This window comes from Kogia breviceps, chromosome 3, assembly GCF_026419965.1.
Source record: "Kogia breviceps isolate mKogBre1 chromosome 3, mKogBre1 haplotype 1, whole genome shotgun sequence".
Classification (NCBI taxonomy): domain Eukaryota; kingdom Metazoa; phylum Chordata; class Mammalia; order Artiodactyla; family Physeteridae; genus Kogia; species Kogia breviceps.
Window position 1 is genome coordinate 134017184 of NC_081312.1, and position 7111 is coordinate 134024294.

The following is a 7111-nucleotide window of genomic DNA, read 5'->3' on the forward strand; positions in this document are numbered from 1 at the left end:
ATACCTGTTTGCTAGAGCTGCCATACCAAAGAAACACAGACTGGCTGGCTTAAACAAAAGAAATTTATTTTCTCACAGTTATAGAGGCTAGAAGTCCAAGATCAAGGTGTCAACAGGGTTGGTTCGTTCTGAGGGCTATGAGGTTCGTTCTGAGGAGACCTGAGGGCTCTGCTTCAGGTCTCCTTGTATTGTCGATAGATGGCTGTCTTCTCCCTAAGTCTTCATATTATCTTCCCTCTGTACGTGTCTGTGTCCAAATTTCCTCTTCCTATAAGGACATCAGCTATATTGGATGAGGGCCCATCCATATGACCTCATTTTAATTAATTACCTATGTAATTAAATATGGTCACACTCTGAAGTATAGGGGTTAGGGCTTCAACATTTGAATTTGGTAGGGTAGGGGAGCTACAGTTGAGCCTAACACTGAATGTAACTGTGGTTCACTCATTTTCATCACTGCATGGTCATCTATTGCATGAATACACCGCAATGTTTTTAACCATTCTGCTGTTGATGGGTACTTGAGTTGTTTCCAGTTTGGGGGCCATTACAAATAATGATGCTTTGAATATTCTTTTACCTGTAACTTGGTGCAAGTGTGCATGAGTTTCTTTAGGGTTTACAACTAGAAATGGATCAAATGACTCATAGGGTAAGTTTATCTTCAATCTTAGAAGGTATGTGGACAATTTTCCAAAGTGGCTGCACCAATTTCTTCTTAGCCCAGCCATACAGCCTCACACCTCATTGCTCTACTCCTCACCAGCACTTGGAATCATCAGACCTGCCAGGGTTAATTGTGGGGTAGTTTATTTTGCATTTCCCTGACGACTGATGGGGTTAAGTACATTTTCACACTGGCCATCTCTAGCTGCCATTCTGTGAAGTGCCTGTTCAAGTCTTTCTCCAGTTTTTCTATTATCTTTAAAATTTTTGAATCTCTTCACTTTCTGCACTCATGGCAATTTTATTTTATTATCGTTTATTTTAAGGGCATAGTAACTTTCCTGCCACTTGACCTTGGTCTGTACAATCTGATTCACCGTGAAAGTTTTTGATAAATTTTATCTCAGAAAACAAGTGTTAGAGGTTTAATCTCTTTCTTCCCAGAAGCCCCTGGGCTTCCTATGCAAACATTCTAACTCTCCCTCTTCCACTTTCTACCTCCAAATGTGGATACAGTCTCACCCCAAGTCACAACATCTCCTCCTGCCTGACCTGCTGCTATGTCACCCACACAGGATGTGATAATTGAAGGAGATCATGTGCAACATCCAGCGTGATCCCTGGAACTCTGTATGCTGTTAGTGACTATTACTTTCCTTCCCCTTCTTGATGCTCTGAAGAAAGGAAAAGCACCAGCTAAGAGTAACAATTACTGACTGCCACCTGATTGCCAGGTCGTTATGTCAAGGACTGCTATCTGTCCATTCATTGCCATTCTCTTCCTCTTTCTTATTTACAGATTTTATTCAGGGAAGTAACATGCACCCTTTGCCTTTGCTGCCTTCCTGACACCTGGAACTTGGAGCTCCTGCAGCCATCTTGGACCATGAGTTGTTGCCTTTAAGGATACAAGATCTTGCCTGGCTCTGTGACAAAGTAGAGCCATCAGACCAGACTTTGAAAGACAATTTGTTTCATGCAAGAGAGAAATTAGCCTCTGTCATCTTAAAGTCACTGTTATTTGGTTTTCTATTATATGAGGCACAACCTAATCCTGATACTTAGGGAAAACACATGTTTTCAGTTAATTATAAACATCTGTTTGCTGGAGCTAAGTTTTCCTGTTTCCATTAAAATCATTTTTCTGATCAGTAAATTCTAACATATTTAAATATCCACACTCAAATTTATATTTTTCAAATAGCCCAATGGATAAGTATTTCATACTGATATGAGTAACTGAGATGGTGTCTTAAATAGCTATAAAATTAGGTACTCCCTATGATAGGAAGTATTCCTTACTCGCTAAGAAGTTGTCTTGTTTATGACATCTACATGTAGGTAAATGTCAGGGTACTCAGGAGGCAATGAATTCATTCTTTTTGAATGGAATTAGCAGCTGGTATTCACAGAGAACTTCCTGTGCAAGTTAGCCAGGCTGCATCCTGTTCAAAGTGAGGCTCTCAAGTCTTGCTTCCTACTGCCCCTGACTGGAACATGATAAAGATATGGGTCACTGTCAGCCAGCAGGTTAATGTGTTTGGTCATGGAACCATTATTAAAATGTGGAGGGCTTCCCTGGTGGTGCAGTGGTTGAGAATCTGCCTACCAATGCAGGGGACACGAGTTCGAGCCCTGGTCTGGGAAGATCCCACATGTCGCGGAGCAACTAGGCCCGTGTGCCACAACTACTGAGCCTGCATGTCTGGAGACTGTGCTCTGCAACAAGAGAGGTCGCGATAGTGAGATGCCCACGCATCGCGATGAAGAGTGGCCCCCCGCTCGCCGCAACTAGAGAAAGCCCTTGCACAGAAACGAAGACCCAACACAGCCAAAAATAAGTAATACATATTTTTTCAAGATGGGGAGTGGTGTACACACCCACACACACACTCCTACGCAATAAGGAGGAGGCTGCGTGGGACGTAGGAGCGAACACTGCGGATTCCGACTGTAAGGCCTTATATGGTTCACTTTTTCTGAGCCTCAGTTGCCTCATCTGAAAACGGGGGCTTATCACATGGGTGTATTGTGAGGATTAAATGAGAAAACACATATAAAATGCTGGCATAAAGGAAGCACTCAATAAATGTTAAATAAAATGGGTTTGTTTTTATTTTGAATCTGTCAACGCGCTAAATGGGGTCAAAGACCAATCTGTCACTTCAGTAGAAGGCCTTACTCCCAACTCCAGCCATGCAAGTCACCCTCCACCCAGGCCCCAGGGCAACAGGCTGCTGAAGCTGTAACCCTGACGGCCCCAGGGTGGGTTCCAGGGCCGGCTCAGCTCCCAAGGCAACAACACTCCACATCACCAAATCCTAGAAGAGTGGGTGTAAGTACAGATTAAGTTTCCATTTTTACTTAAAGATCCTAACTTCTGGATGTTTATTTTGGGGATGACAATGGTGGATTAAACTACATTAAGATGTTATAAGTTAAAGTCTTTCCTTCCCTTGGCTGCTAAAGTTTAATTCAGTCTAATTATTTCATATGGCATCAACTATAATAGTTTCATAATTTCTAGTATATTAAGCACTTAATATGTTGTGTCATTTGAAATCACATATTAAATTCAGCAAAGTACATTTTAATGAGAGTTAAGTGGTGTGAAAATATTAATACAATGTGATGGTTCATCTTGGTGCTCATATTTTGTAGGTCTGTTCCTGATGCACAAACGCCTCACTCACCAGGTAAGGGAAAGCACTTAACTGCCTGGGGCTCAGATGGGTGTCTGACCAGACAATATTCCTACCTTTTGCTGTACAGCACTTTACAGTGGGATTTCTCATTGTGTCTCACGACCCTGTAGAGCAAGCAGGGAAATCCTTACTTCCATTTTAGAGATGAGGAAACTGAGGCTCATTCCTGGGACATCACACAACTCTTCTTGGCTCAAAGCCACTGCAGTTTTTCCCCTACTCCACAGCTGCTATCAGAGTAACCTGGGGTGGGGGGGTGAGTAATGTCTGGACTCTGGTGCAGCGAGGATTTGGAAGGGGTATCACACTTCTCCAACCCTGTAACCCCACATAGAGAAACTGACAGAGCCACAGAGAAGCTGGTCAGCTCTGTACTTGGACTTGGCAATTCTTTTTGAACACTCTTTCAGAGTGTATGAAAATCACAGTGAAGCCTTAAGATAGCAACAACTCAAAATAATATGAATTTAAGGCAGCAAAGAGAGAGATTTGAGAGAGAGCTTCCTAGAACCTTTCAAACTGTATTCCCATATTCCTTCTGGGTACAAAGTTAGCACCTGGAGTCAGAGATCCGAGAGCAAATTCCAGTGTCACTGACTAGCTGTGTCACTTTACCTCTCTAGCCTTAGGTTTTCCCCATCAACAAATCAGGAATAATAAACTCCCTTGTGCTTATCTCTCAGAGACATTAAAATGAAACAGTACATCATAAGATCCTGTGCTGATATTAAAAGGCAGGGACTCATACTAAGCTGAGTGAACAGGAGTTAGTCTATGTGGTGTCCCTTCCCATCAAGGTAACTGCAATTTTTTTTTTTTTTACTTTTATTAATTTTTGGCTGCATTGGGTCTTCGTTGCTGCGCGCGGGCTTTCTCTAGTTACAGCGAGCGGGGGCTACCCTTCTCTGTGGTGCGCAGGCTTCTCATTGCAGTGGCTTCTCTTGCTGCGGAGCACAGGCTCAGTAGTCGTGGCTCACGGGCTCTGGAGCACAGGCTCAGTAGTTGTGGCGCACGGCCTTAGTTGCTCCGCGGTATGTGGGATCTTCCAGACCAGAGCTCAGAACGGTGTCCCCTGCATTGGCAGGCAGATTCTTAACCACTACATTACCAGGGAAGTCCATAACTGCAATTTTAACCAGGGCCTTTGGTAACTCAAACCCAAACGACTGAAAACAGTGCCCATAGTAGCTCGGTAAAGGAGGAAAAAAAAAAAAAAAAAACGACCTATGAAAAAAATTCCATTGTAGCTAAAACAGACCCCGTAGTAGCTTAAAAAAAAAAGGAAACGGAGCCGTCTCATGCCCCCCGCCCCCCGTTGCTGGGCCTTCAGGGCTCAGGAGAAGGCGATGTATGGTTCAGCAGGTCCCAGACCCTAGGTCCACAACAGCCCCTGTGGACTGTTCCTGGGATCCTCTATGCCCCAAGGATGACCACCATGCTGTACTCTTCTAAAGCAGAAAACAAAAACAGTGTTGAATTTTAACATTTTGCTAATTATAGTCTTGAAAAAGTTCTTCATTTACCCAGTTAAAAAATCACAGCCAGTCAAAGGTGACAGAAATGTTAAAGATCGTCAGTAGGGCACTTTCCTCACTTGGCAGAAGATAAAACAGGACCAGAGAGGTCCAGGGAGTTGGCCAAGGTCACAAAGACAGGTGCAGGGAGGAATGGGAACTAAAATTCAGATCTCTCATCTCTATACCACAACTGCTCAATAAGAAAAAACAAACAGAACAAAAACCCACCTGGCTCAGAATAACACAAGCTCAAGTAGCCCGAAACAGCAAACAACCTGGTCCATCTCCTGCTGGTTTCCGCAGTAAGGCAGTTATGAACCCACAAATGTACCTGTCACCATGACATGTCTGCGCATCGACCATGTCGAAAAGGCTCTCCTAAACAAATGAAGAAAAACGTGGATGCTAATTGAAGATTAGCATCATCTCCCATCAACGCTAATTCGCTTTTTGGTTATTTGCAATTCCGTTTGTAAATCTGAGGGGAACATCATTGCCCAAATTAGCTCTTTTCACTCAATAAAGGCCATATTAGCATTCTGAGGTTTGTGTTTGCTTACCGCTTATTTAGAGAGAAGTCAGATGAGAAGCTGGGCTGCCTGCACCTGATTTCCATTTCACTGAAGACAGGTGAGGGGAGGAGTTCCAAAGTCCCCAAAGGCCAGGCCAGGTGCTCCCTGGCTGGCGCTGAGATGGGTTCACAGTATGGAGCCAGACCTCAGCCTGGAGCACTAACTACCTCTACAGCGTCACCTCCCCTGAAGGACTGGCCCAGATGGGTGAAACTGACTCAGGTGACTCCAAGGTCTTCCTCTGCCTGAAACTCTCTGTCCTATCCTCTCAGGGCTGCATCCCTATCATCAAGTGACAACTCAACTGTCCCCTCCCTCCTGTCTACCCACTGAAGTGGGCTTCATTCCCCAGCCATGCTCTATACCACATGTTCTTTCTAGTCTGTCTCAGCACTGAGAATGCTCTCCCCGCCTTGCTGGAATGGAAGCTCAATGACCCCTGCTGCCTCAGCGCTCACGTCATAGGTGCTCTACAGTTGGTGAAGAAATGAAGGCAGGAATGAAAGTCTGAGCTGATAAGACCTTGGGAGTATTGCTTAAGAGGAAAAGGGCAGGCTACGCTCCTGGTCCCAAATCTTTTCTCTCTCGAGTTCCACTGTGAAGAGGAAAAGATCAGTCTTTGAAACCAAACTTGCATCCAAATCCCAACTTCTTTCACCACTGGCAGACTTAAGTTTGGCCTTGATAGTTGAACCAATTAGAGGCTCAGTTTTCTAACCTGCAAACTGGCGGGGGAGGGCACTGACCAGGTTACGTGCCTGCCCCAGGACTGGATCAAAGGGTGGTGACCTTTCCCAGACCGCCACCACTCCCAAGTCACTCTATGCAAAGCCTGGGCCCCAAAGAGGACACCCTCCCTCTTCCCCTTGGCTTCAAGTGGCGATGGTCCTGAGGGTCCCGGGGGAAGCAGCGGCAAGTCACTGCCGCTCCAGAGCTGGCGCCCACGGCCGCCCCAGCCCAGCCCCTTCCGGTTCACGGTCGGCTGCTCCAGCCCTCACGAGGGTCACGGGTCTCAGCCCGACCATCGGTTCGCAAGCGTTTCGGGGTCCCAGACCGCACTCCTGTGGGGACCTCATTGGCACCACGGGCCCTCGTCCCAAAAAAGCATTCTAGCCCCGCACACGCCGTCACGCCTAGTTGGTGTTACGCAGCGATGCCACATTCCCTTCCGCCGCGCTGGTAAGACCCCAGGCAGATCCTTGCGCGCTCTGCCCGGCCGGCGCGGAAGAGGCGCGCGAGCACCGCGCACCACGTGACCGAGCGTGTCTCCCGGCGCCTTCCGCTAGGCGCGCACAGGTCGGGCGGGCCGAGGGCCAATTTCCCATGGTCCCTTCATTTGCATATAAAATGTAAGAAGGTTATGGAGACTATTAAATTTAACTTGGCCGTAATCACAAAGACATGAGAGTATGTGTGATACGAAATGTCAAAACGTCTTGTATACTGCGAAGTTTTTTAAAAAGGGCCCCAGTGTAATCACCATAACCGTAAAAGTTTTTATATTCTTAGCTTTATAAACCTTGCGAGAAGCACTAGTTGTTGTGCTCGCTTCGGCAGCACATATACTAAAATTGGAACGATACAGAGAAGATTAGCATGGCCCCTGCGCAAGGATGACACGCAAATTCGTGAAGCGTTCCATATTTTT

General features: G+C 45.9%; 1 long non-coding RNA gene and 1 other non-coding gene across 2 annotated transcripts; one reads left to right on the forward strand and one right to left on the reverse strand.

Annotated features, from left to right (window-relative positions):
• Positions 1-2765: 2765 nt before the first annotated feature.
• On the reverse strand, positions 2766-6711 carry LOC131753368 (uncharacterized). The gene is made up of 3 exons (XR_010839777.1): positions 5452-6711; positions 5120-5269; positions 2766-4446 (listed from the first exon to the last, which is right to left on the reverse strand). It is a non-coding gene; the product is annotated as an uncharacterized lncRNA (long non-coding RNA).
• A 293-nt stretch (positions 6712-7004) lies between these two features.
• On the forward strand, positions 7005-7111 carry LOC131754031 (U6 spliceosomal RNA). Its single transcript, XR_009335081.1, has one exon. It is a non-coding gene; the product is annotated as a U6 spliceosomal RNA (small nuclear RNA).